General features: G+C 47.1%; 1 protein-coding gene across 3 annotated transcripts in view; it reads left to right on the top strand.

The window, feature by feature from the left end:
* Nucleotides 1–2447: 2447 nt before the first annotated feature.
* The window catches only part of LYRM9 (LYR motif containing 9), a 37104-nt gene continuing 27082 nt past the window's right edge, over nucleotides 2448–12469 (top strand). For all 3 annotated transcript variants that reach the window (XR_011071909.1, XR_011071908.1, XM_068530453.1), the window contains exon 1: nucleotides 2448–2529. The gene's annotated coding sequence lies outside the window, so the exon portion shown is untranslated. The remainder of the gene's footprint in view (nucleotides 2530–12469) is intronic.

Below are 12469 nucleotides of genomic sequence, written 5' to 3'. Positions count from 1 at the left end.
GTTCTGGCAGGATTTGAGACATGCAAATTGCAAACTGGTCAATAGCAACTTTGCATATTTTGAATAGAAGAGAACCCCGTAGTACCACTCAATCTGTTCACAAGGAAATCTGAGAAAATGGGGAATGAGAACAAGGGCAGACCAAGCGTCCTAAGTGTTTTCTTCAAAGTGTTTATTATGCTTATTAAATCTATTGTACAGTGATGAATGAGTTTGAATTATTTACATGGTCAGCCTTTGAGACAATAACCTGATTTAATCAGAGGATGCAAATGTATCTTGTCTCTTTGAAATCTAAAAACAGGTTTAAACTAGAAGAAACTTCAGGACTTGTAACTTTCCCCACAAATATGGTTATAAACCTGCAGTTGTCAGGTTAAATGACATATTGTCAGAAATCAAGAGAACGGAATGATGTATTTCTTAGGAAAGTCGATAAACGCCCCTGGGAAAACATGTCCCCTGGACAGCCAACTCTTGGGTGACAAAGTTCTCAAGTAAAAAGTCTTTTAATTCTGTTCGTCTCGAAATATCATGCACCGTCTGACACGAGGGTGTTCATCTGCTAAAATGTCAGTGGAAAGGAAAATGACATGGTAAGAATGGTTGGGTTTTCATTAGATTGTGGGCCTGGTGTCATTTTAGTGAAGGTTTGGACTGGTAAGAATTCTCCAGTTTTACTACTGAAGCTGTAAGAACCCAAGGTTGCTGTCACGTTAAAAGTATTATAATCCAATTAGTTCACAATCTAGGTTTCCATTACGATTTGGAAAACAATTGGAAATTGGTATCCAAGCCTACTCTACTTTGTGTTATTATTATTTTTTTCTTGGACGCTTATAAGGAATGTTTGTGAAAGGTAAAATCTCGTGTGTTTGTAAAGACAGAACAGGCACCCATGGTTCTGAAGGTGGAGTCTTTCTGAGGTAAAGTGAACAGCTTGCATCTTGAATATTTTATAAGATCTAGGTATTAGAACAATGTTTCTGATGCAGGAACACAGCGATCATGGAACAAAAGGGAGATAGGGCCAAAGAACAGACTGTAATATTTCTTCAAAATATTAAGTGATCCTAAGGCTGAAAACAGGAATGTTTGGTGACTGCAGATTGTTCCTTAAAAGGGCTCTAAAAGCTTAATGATTTATCGATTGGATCTACACTAACGGTGTGCCTTTGACTATGCGTGTGTAAATAAGGGGGCTGATTTATGAGGATACAATCGTATGTTTCAGATATATTTGGTCCAAGTCTACATATTGAAAATAAATTGAAGGATTGAGGTCATTATCTGAATATTTCAGGGGAGGAACCCCCAAATGATTTGGAGGAAGGCTAGTATGTTAGGTGAAGAGGGATAAAAAAGAAAGAAAGGAAAGAAAGGAAGGAAGGAAGGAGGGAGGGAAGGAAGGAAGGGAGGAAGTGGGGAAGGAGACTCTAAAGGAGGTTAGGAAAAAAAGAGAAAAACTTTAAAAAACACTTCTGTTATGAAATATCTCCGGCTTTTCTTACCTTAAAGGAGAAAAAGAGATCCCCAGGTGCCACCAGGGAGCAATGTCTTCCTTAAAAAAAAAAAAAGAAGAAGAAAGAAAAAGGAAAAAAAAAAAAGGAAAAATAAAAAGTTGTCTTGTTAAATCAGCTACACATGGAGTCTGTCTGTGTAAGGTAGTCGGCCTTTTCATTACAAATAGGTTTAAAAAGCCCTAGAGAAGAGGGACGTGAACAGAAGCAATATTATCCACTAACAACCTAACTCCCTTTTAGGCATCAGCTGAGAGAAGATCAGCAGCATCATTGAACAGGGGTTTGTCTTAAGATAAAGACTCATCTTTATCTCTTTCAGGATATAAAACTTGTATTTAAATCAATTCAGAGAAGCACTTTAGCTCTAAACATTAGAAAGCGGGGAGAGCCTATTTAATAAAACAGCATTATTTCATTTTCAAAGAAGGATACTGGCAGTTGCTGTGAGTTTAAATTCTGTATTCTTTTCCTCAATTATAATTATAGATGGGTCTGAAAGGAAGCATGCCTATTACTCTCATATTTATTCTTTTGACAGGTGTTATGGGACTGTAATTTGATGAAATGACTCAAAACGCAGATTCCCATCCAAATATAATTCCTGTCATCAACAAGAGTGGTTTAGGAAAAGTCCGTCTGCAAGCCTTTTCACGGATCTTGAACACCCCTCATATTTTAGCAGCAATCCATACTCAGGAAAATGGGGAGAGCCTGTCTTCAGGGCTTATATCCGAGGTAGCAAAAGCCAAAAGGAAGAGTGGGTGTTTAAGGTAAAGAAGGTTGTGAGTGGGACAGCTTTCTTTTTCAACCGTGTGTACTCGGATCAGGGAAAGGGCACCCAGTAGGGTTTCCTCATTAACAGACCCCAAGTCCCGCGCGCGGCCGATAGAGGGCGCTCGGCTCAAGTCGCCCTGCAGGGGCGGTGCTTCGGCGATCCGGGAGCGCAAGCGCACTGGTGGCCGCCGTGTCCGCCGCGTCCGAGGCTGACGGGATCCTGTGGAGGCCGGTGAGCCGCTAGGCGCCGGCGGAGGGCGGGAGCGCGGGCGGGCGCACGGGGGCCTGAGCCACCCGGGGTGGCGGGGACTGGCTGGGAATGTGAGGTCTCGGGCGTCCTCGGCCTGGCGCGGCTTGTGGAAGACTCAGTGCCGCTGCCTTTCCCTCCCCGACCCTCTTGCTTCCGGAGAGCCGTGTGCCCCGGAGCGCGGCTCCTGGACGCGCCGCAGGCCTTGCGGGGACGGCTCGGGCGGAGGAGGCCCAGGACGCCGGGGGGTTGGGGGCGCCACGGGGAGCCCAGGGGTCTGCGGGCGCCGGGCCCGCTGGTGGAATGTTCCTGACGGGCACACGTCTCCGCCGTCGGCCTCAGTTTGCCCATTTTCAAAAGCAGTCGTAGCCCCTGCACGGGCCAAGTGTCCGCAGCACCTCGTGAGCGCGCTTACCTCGAGTCACCTTCACCTTGTGATTTACGCTTCTGCCTAACTGATCAAGTCACTCCGTGGCCGAAACCCCTGAGCCCTTAGGACTAATCTTTCCTTTTGTTTGTTTTTACACAGCATACAGTTCACCCACTTCAAGTGCACAATTCAGTGTGTTTTAGTTTAGTCGCAGGACGCAGGCTGCGCTCTCTGCGTCCACGTCCACGTCCACCCAGCCACACTCTACTCGTCCTTCAGACCTCAGATTTAATGTTCCTTTCTCAAGAAACCTTCTCTGACCCTTGACTGGGTGAGGGACCCCATGAGCCAGTCTCTCAGGGACCTGAATTCCACTTTGTAGTATTTAGTTATAATTGAATACTTGGTTTTTATTATCCTCTGTTACTGTGTAAGTTCTGTGGGGTCAGGGGTTGCCTTGGTTCTGTAACGCCAGCAGCTAACACCTTATTGGTGCCCAATGACTATTTCAGCACACACGTGCCTTCTGTGTGTCAGACTCTGTGCGGTACTAGGGATACAGCCATGAACAAAATAAACTTCCTGCTCTCGTGGAGCTTACGTTCCAGTGGGGGAATGAATACAAACAAATAAGTAAATATATATCGTGGTGAAAAATGCCGTGAAGAAAAGAAGAAGGGACTATAGTGTGGTCAGAGAAGGTCTCTTAAGTGAGACTTGGATACATGGGCGTGTGAGCCACGTGGGTGCCTGGAAGAGTGGTTGGGTATATGTGAGGACAAGCAAGGAGGCCAGAGGGAGGAGGAGCACGAGAGAGAAAGGGTAACCAGGCACGTTCAGCTCAAGGGTCCTTGGAGACAAGCCCTGGGTGTGTGTAGAAAGAGCTTGAGTTAGGAAGGGAGAAGCCCAGCTGTGGCTCTTAGCTGGTTCTTCTGTGTGACCTTGAGCCTCAGTTTTCTTCCTCTGTAAAGTGGGAGTAACAGGATTGGAGCTTAATTAGGCCCTTTGAAGTACCCAGCCCCAGTATCTGACACCTGGTAGCTGTACAATACATCAGTTCCTGTCTTTGGCCCTCGAGCAGAGTGTGTTGTGGCCTGTGTGGGCAAGGCCATTGGCACAAAGCAGTCTAATATCACTAGATTCAGTTGAGGTTGCTGGTTGCTCTACTCTGCAACCAGCATGTTTGCTTTTGGATGATGTTTCTGGTTTGCTTTGGCTGGAATAGCTCACCAGGTTCACTTCAAACTGTCAAGGCCCAGGGTGGTTTGGGCTGACAAATGTGATGTTCAGGATCCTTTGAGACAGCAGGTGTGGTACAAAGAGCTGAGGATTCAGAGCCAAAGGATCTGAGTTTGAGACCTGCCTCTGCCACCTGCTGGCTTTGTGACTTCAGGACAGTCCCCTTCTTCCTGGCTTTAGTTCCTCTTTGGTAAGTGGGAATCCATCAGCACACATTTATTGAGCCTCTGTTATGTACCGGGCACTGTTGACTATAGAGGGGTGACTAATATAGTCTCCGTCTTCCAGAAGCTGGCAAACAGCAAGGAACACAGGTAGCCAGGTAGAGTAGGAAAGGGTGAGACATCCAAGCACCTAACACGTGCCAGCCCCTGGGCTAGGCAGTGTACTGATGTTAGCTTGAGTGATCTTTGCAAACCCCCCATGAGGTACATATGCTGTTGTCCAGTTTACAGAGGAGGAAGCCAAAGGCCAGAGAAGGTGAATTTAATGAGAGAAGTTGGAACCTGACTTCAGAGGGCTTTGGATAAAGAACATTCCACAGAGGTTTTGGAGAAGGGTGTGTTTTTTAGGACGTGTCCTTGGGTGGCACTGTGAGGGCTGGACTGGAAAGAGAGAGGCTGATAAGGAGGCATTGTTGCAAAGCTGGGAACCGAGATAGTGTCCATGGGGCTGGATCTTGAGAGCCTCGACCATGTAGGAGAGAGACTGGAGGAGCGATGACTGTTCCCCGTTTCTGGCTTAGGAGAACATGCGTTCACGCTGGAGCCCCGGAGTTGGGGGGAGCAGAACCATTCTGTTCCTGTATTGCGACTTGACCCATCCAGAAGAATAATTGCATATTTAAACAATGTCCTGTGCAGGCTTAATTTAGCTTTATCAGTGCTCAGTGGGGCATAATTTCTGGTTATTTTCTGTAGTTCCATTCTTTTCTTTCTTTTTTAATGTATGACTTTTTTTTTTTTTTTCCATTTATTTTTATGTGCCTTATGTCAGGGCACAGGCTAGGGAAAGACAGTGGGATTAAATGAGGCTGAAGGCCTGTTTCTCAGCATCTGTAGTGGTGATACCATTTGGCTCCCAGGAAATTCCCTTTGTGACTTTATTTTCACTCTTTTCCTTTATTCTGTCACATTCTCCTTGGGTTTCCTAAGAGCTTTTTTTTTTTTAGTATTTCTCTAGTTGCCCCTTTTCTTTGTGTAATTGACATTAGTCTTGGGACTTGTTTTTTCATCTGTATGCAGGGGGAAGCCATAGATGAGGTCCTTGGGTTTCTGAAAAGCATGGAACAAGGGTTTATGGAGAAGGTTGAAAACCAAGAACTGGATATAATACAGTCAGGTGCTTTCATGAATGCTTGGACCTGGCCCTGAACGAGCCCTGGGGAGAGTTCTCAGTGGGGTCCTTAGCCCTGATTTGGGCAGCATTTGCGAGTGGCTCAGATATAGACATAGGTAGTGTTAGAAGCAGGTAAGGGCATGGGCTTTTGAATAAAATAGGCCTAGGTTTGATTCCTTATCTGACCATGTACTAGCTGTGTGGCCTCTGGCAAGTTACTTAACCTCTCAAGAGTTTCAGTTTCCTCATCTGTAAAATGGGGCTAATGATACCTACTCCATAAGATTGTTGTGAGGATACTTGAGATAACACGTGTAAAGCTGTCAACACCTCCCTGACATATGCTAATCACTCCCTGAATGGTAGGTAGTAAGACATGCCATCAGCTCTGCAGAGGCCAGGGGTAGGAGAGCCATGTAACACGTCAGGCTGTTCATCTCTGTGGTCCTAGGGCTGAGTCCAGAGTCACACACGGGATAGATGCTCAGAATGGCCTTGCATGGGTGACTGACACAGCTTGCTGGGCTTACTCTCTCTCTTTGTACCGCCTTTGTACCTCGTATGTGATTGTTTCTGTGCTTTTGTTGTGCTGAATTGACTTGGATAACAGACAGGATAAGGTATCCCAGAGATTGTGGCAGATTGTGACTCTGGACTGAACTAATAAAATACAAGATGGGGAAACAGACTTAAGAATAGTTCGTGGAAAAAAGCTTCCTTTGAGCCGAATGCCAGGGCCATGTGAGGGCCAGAGCAGAGAATGCAGTCTGGGCTGCATTCCTTGGATTCCCAAGTAAAGGAGGTGGCATTGCCATGTGAGCGCCAGTGCCCACGGAGCCGGTCAGAACACAAGCAAACCATGGTTTTTCCCTCTGGGCAATATGTTTAAGAGTGAGATGGTTAATGAAGGGATGTGTGTGTGTCCAGAAAGAGGAGGGCGGTGAGATGGAGAAGCATTGGGGGTTACGGCACCTTCAGGATGCTTATCTCGGGAAAGATATGACTTGGGGGCTGGGATGATTGCCTTTGAATAATGACAGACTGGACTTGGTGGTAGGTTAGGGAGACTTTAGCCCCAAAGGGCAGAGCTCAGAACGGCGAGTAGAATTTTACAGGGCAGATCTTAGCTCAGAAGCGAAAGGACTTTCAGCGCCCTGCCTAGAGGGAACGCTTTGAGGGAGAAAAGGTGGGTGACTCCCTGCCAATGAGAAGAAGTTCCTTGACACCGAGTGGGAGAAGGTCACTTTCAGTTCTTTGGCATCCTGCTTTTGAAAGGTGGCCTACTTTGCCCTGTTTCTATTCATTCAGGTTAACACCTTTTCCTGAGAGCCTGCTACTTCGGTGGCCGCAGGATGAGTAACCAGAACTCAGTTCTGATTTGGGAAAAAGCTAAATAAGTTTCACGTGATCTGTAGTTTGACTTAAAAGTAAAAAAAAGATGTATTTCTTTTTCTCCCGGATGTATAGAGAGCTAACTGAATCAATGAAATGCACAAACCTCTTCTGACCTCAGTCTGCACCAGAGGCTTCCTTTAGCAGGCCATTCCTATTTCGGGTAGAAGCATTAAAAGGGCATCATAACATATTGTTTTCCCTTTTGCTGCTCTTCCAGGGGCAGAGAAGGGCCCGGGAGAGGAACCTCATACTCAGTGAGCTGCTGCCATGAACCAGGCGTCTATGTCTCTTATTTAATCCTCACATCAGCCTTGCCATGGTTTGGGGCCCACATGCTTCACTCTTCCACTCAGTCAGTACTCAGGGACAGAAAAGTGGCCTGAAAGTTGTTGGGAAGAGGGAAGATTCAATCTGACACCCCTGTGTTTAGTGGCCACTGTGTGCCAGGCACTGTGGGAGTGACAAAGTGACAGAGGAGACCGAGCCGGGAAGAACGTAGAGTGCGTGGGGATTTGGTTACAGATGGGAGAGAGGTTGGTGGTTGATTGGGGAAAGTCTTCAACACCCCACCCCTCCATCACCATGCATACATACTAATGACCCTAGAGTTTGTTCTGTGGGTGCCATTAAAGGATGTCAAGCAAGGGGCTCACAGATGAGATTTTTGTTTTTAGAGGCTCATTCTGGCTGAGCATAGGGAGGGATTGAAGAGTCGACGTTTCAGAAGGGTGTTGGATTAATCCTGGAGAGAGTCTCTGAGAGCCTAACGGGTCCTTGGAAAAGGAGGGGCCCCCTTTCCTTCAAGAACTCAGGGAGGTTGGAGCACTGGAGCTGGAGCCGGAGCCCACATCCCAGCTCCACCACTCCCTGGTTGTGTATCCATGGCCATGTCAGCCCACTTTTCAGCCTCAGTTTCCACATCTGCAAAGTGGGGATTATAATGCTTTTTGTCAGAGGGTAGTTGTAAAACTGCACCATGCCTAACGCATCAGTCGGCTCTCAGGTGAGGCTGAATTTCATGGTGGTGGGGAGCCGAGGATATTCTTGTCTGATGGCCTCTCCAGCCTGAGTGAGGTAGGAGGTGTCAGTGGCCTGCGGGAGTTCCTGCTGGTGAGCTGGAGGGAGGCTGAGGAGACTGGAAGAGGCCTGGAGTATTTGGGTGGGAAAGGGAGGGTGTTTCTGCCAGAGGGGATGGCCAGGAGTACTGAGGCATGGAGGACCCTGCAGAGGGCAGCGGTCCTCGCTTTATAACGGGCAGGAGCACAGGCTGTCTCGGCCACATTTGGACCTCCAGGGCCTGAAGGCAGGGAGGAGGCTGAGCTGTTGTTTTCTCAAGCTTGGGGGTTGGCTGGATTTTGAGGTTGTTCAGTCAGCAGGCATTGATGGAGGAGTCCACTGTGTGCTAGGACTGTGCTAGGCACTGAGGCAGAGGATCTGACACAGTCCTTGCCCTCGTGGGCTGGTGGGAGAGATGGACAGGCAAACACAGGGTGATTCCTGCACGTGCAACAGGCTGTGGACGCACAAATAAAGATGGGAGTCTAGTTCTGTGTGGGGGTAAGAGGGATAGGAGGAATTAACCAAAAAGAAATTATTGGAAGAGTGTTAGGAGCTCCCAGAACCAAGGGAGAAGCCTAGAGAAGTGTGCAGGAATCTAGACATTTCTGGAAGGCCAGGCAGCAGGACCTTCAAGGACAGTTCAGAGCAGGAAGAAGCTGATCAGGACACACTTCTCAGGGGTCCATAAACTCATTTGCCGGCTCTTTGTCACCATGTTCAGGAACCTATTTCCAGAGGTGGCAGATACTCAAGTGGCCTAGTTTGGGTCTGATGCTCTCCCTGTGGCCGGGAGAGATGCAGCCACTGGCGGCAGTCTCAGCAGGCCACGCTCAATGGGAAGGAGTCATCCCTCAAAAAGAAAATTGGGGGTGAAGGAAGCTGTTAGGAAGAACCACAGAAATGTATTACAGGATGAATAAAAGTCCTTTGGGGGCAGGGGCTAGTGTTCCAGGCAGCACTCACCGCGGGCTCTGGAGCCGGACTTCCCATATGGAACGCCTGGCTTCTGCTCTCACAGCTGTGTGACCTTGGACAAATTTCCTCCCTTCTTTTTGCCTCCGTTTCTTTATATGTAAAAGGAGAGCATAATGGTACCTCTTGTAGAGTTACTGAGAAGATTAAAATTAGTTAATTCTTGTCCATTTTTAGAATAGTGCCTATCACATGATAAGTATTCAGCAAGGCAGTTGTAATAATAACTGTAAATGATGACGATGATGATGATGATTGTTATTATCATTAAAGGAACTATAGGTGGTTTTTGTCAGTGTGCCTGGCAGGTAGAAGAGTGAGGAGGGATGAATCTGGGCAGATGAAGATGCCTTAGGAATTGGCATCAGCCTAAAGAGCTTAAGACTTTATTCACTAGGTGATGGAAAGCCATGTGTGATGGTTAAGTTTATGGGTCAGCTTGACTGGGTCATGGGGTGCCCAGATATTTGGCCAAACATTATTCTGGGTGTGTCTGTGAAGGTGTTTTTGGATAAGATTAACATTTAAATCAGGAGACTGAATAAAGTAAATTGCCCTCCCTCACGTGGGTGGACCTCATCCAAGCACTGGAAAACCTGAATAGACTGACCTTTCCCTACCGAGAGAGAATTCTCCTGCCTGACGCGGCCTTCGTACTGAGACATTGGCTCTTCCTGGTTCTGCAGCAGCTTCTGGCCTTCTGACTCAAACTGGGATATCAGGTCTGCTAATTTTGAACTTTCCAGCCTCAATAGTCATGTGATCCAATCTCTTATAATCTCTTTCTTTCTCTCTCTCTCTGTATATATATATGATTGGTTCTACCTCTCTGGAGAACCTTAATACATCTGTTATATGCCAAGCATTCTGTCACGGTGCTGAGACTATAGCAGGCAAACATGACACAGGCTGTCGTGTGCCATCAGAGCTCAGTTTGCCTGGACTCAGTAGCCAGTGTTGGGTGATGTGATGTGGGGTGGTTGGCAGGGGCCAGAGCAAGAGGGGGTCTTGGAGGCCATAGGAAGCAGTATGGATTTTATTCTGTAGACCAGTGCTTTTCCAAAGTTCAATACCACTTTCATGATTCTTGGCATATCCAGATTTCAACTGCATTCTTACTTGCTTGATACATTTTTGTAGCTTTTTTTTTTTTTTTTTTTTTATGTGGGATCTTCCCAAACCAGGGCTCGAACCCGTGTCCCCTGCATTAGCAGGTGGACTCTTAACCACTGCGCCACCAGGGAAGCCCGCTTGATACATTTTTAAAAATCACTTTTCTGCCCGTTCATTTTTTAAACTGTTGTAAGCCATAATACCTATGAGATTATGGAATTTTTTTTCTCATTGCACATGAAAATAAATATAAAAGCATGACAATAAAAAGATGTTGGTCCATACACTGCTTAAAATATTTTCATCTTTGTCCCACATTTTGGGAAAAGTTGTCATGAGTGATAGGGATGGGATGGACATCAGGGGTTTTAGGCAGGAACGTGACATGCTGAGATTTATGTTTTGGAAAGATTCACTCTGGCTGTTGAGTGGAGAATAGATTGTCAGACAATAGATTGCTGTGAACTCTTGCAGGTGTCTGCCTGAGTTGTGATAAGAGTCTGAACCGAGGATGTGCAGTGGAAATAGAGAGGAGGGGACAGATGTGAGGGGCGTCCAGAGGTAGAATTTGATAGGACTTAGAGACCAGTGGCATGGGGATTGAGGAGGAGGCAGGTTGTCTCTGTGATGGCTTTGGTTTGGTTGCCTGGGAAGACAGAGGTGTCTTTACAGAGGCAGGGAGCTCAGGTGGGGAGGCTAAGGTCGAATCCAAAGAGCAGGATATGCAAAGCAAGGGTTCCCAGGGCTACCGGGTTTGACTACAGATTTAGCAATGATGCTGTGAGGTTCATTGTGCCTTAATAGCAAACCCATGCTTTAAATTAAATTAAAACATTTTTAGTTTAACTCGTCTGAGTGGACCCACACAGGCATTCTCTTCTAGTTATTACTGAGAATGACTAAGTATTATAATTGAGCTGAAAATAATCTCCCGCCCATACTTGCTGGGTTGGTTTCTAAGTATTGCTTGGGTTTTTAAGTAATGTAACAAAGTTGTGTTCTTTCCAAGTGTTAATTTTAAAGACTGCAGATGGTAACCATCTGTTACACGACTAGCATTTTACAATATTTGATTAGCACTTTATATAGTTTGGGAAAGCCTGCCAGTGGAGTCTGCCCATCAGTCTTCGGCGCTGTGTCCTCTGTGGTGGCCCTTGAGGGTCTCTGTCCCCATGATATGTGGCTCCCCTCTGTTTGTTGTGCTGAAGTGTGACTAGTCGGACGGGCAGGTTGATATACGTGGCAAGAGAACCTTGAAGAGCCCTGCCCTGTTTGCACTCTTCCTTAGAGCTGGAACCATCAGAGCTCATTGGCGAAGCAGAATTTGGGAGGGCTAGATCTGTCCATCAGTTAGGACCCTTTTGGTTGCAAGTGACAAAACAACAAACCCGAACCTGTGGTTTGTTGGGACCCTAGGCAAATCTGGGACTGCCTTCAGGTGCATGGTTTGGGGGCTCAGGTGACTTCTTTAGCCTTGGTTTCAATCAGGGTCTCAGCTCTGCCGTCTGCTCTGTGGCTTCAATCTCAGGCTTCAAGAGGAGGCAAGATGGCTTCCCTGAGGGTGAAGTCCTCTCAGCATCAAGTCTAGAGGGAAAGAATGAAGCCTTTCCACTCACTCCTGCAGAGGTGTTGAGGTTTGCTCTGATTCGACCAGTTTGTCATGTGCCCATCTGTGAACTAGTCCTCGTGACCATGTGGATAAAGGGCTCTCATTGGTCAGGCCTGGAGTGGAGCCCCACCCAGACCTTGTGGGCTGAGACCCGGAGGGGTGGATTCCCAGTGGCTCATCCTAGGATGTTACCAGGTTGGAGGATTGGGGGGGGCAGGCGACCACCTGCCCACCCCAGTGTCAGAATGAAAGGCCATAGTACCAGGAGCAATGGGCAAATTTAAACTGTGGAGACAGACATTTATTGTTGCCAGGAAGATCATATGCTGGAAATGGAATGAAGGAGCCTCTGAAACTAGCTCCTTAGCAAGTTTCCTTTCCTAATTTGAGATAGATTAGTATTTAGATTTAGTATTCTGGTTCTCTTTTTTTTTGAGTGGGTGGGGATTGTCTTCTTTTTATGTTACTTTAAAACTAAGGCCCCTCACTTAATCTTGGTCTGTTAGCATCTCCATTTGGAACACAGTGAGCTTCTCTGTCAGAGAGGGGAAATCTGTGCAGAGGAGATAACAGATTCCATTCAGTCCAGTTCAACAAACAGGGCACGAAGCATTGGGGCCCGGGCCAGGCTCAGTAGGTCTGGCAGCTGATGAATCCCCAGCAGTGTGGGAAGCGCTGTTACAGCTCCAGGAACGTGGCACTGCACCCTCCACCCCCTCCAGGGAGGGACAGTCACGAAGGGCTTCCCAGAGGAAGTGACACTGACCTGGTCCTGGAAGGATGAACACAAGTTCCTCACATGGAGGAGACGGGGAAGGGAGCTCCATGCT

The sequence above is a fragment of the Eschrichtius robustus genome, chromosome 20 (assembly GCF_028021215.1).
Source record: "Eschrichtius robustus isolate mEscRob2 chromosome 20, mEscRob2.pri, whole genome shotgun sequence".
Lineage (NCBI taxonomy): Eukaryota > Metazoa > Chordata > Mammalia > Artiodactyla > Eschrichtiidae > Eschrichtius > Eschrichtius robustus.
The sequence above is the reverse complement of the archived record's forward strand: the minus strand, read 5'-3'. Positions and strand labels throughout refer to the sequence as shown.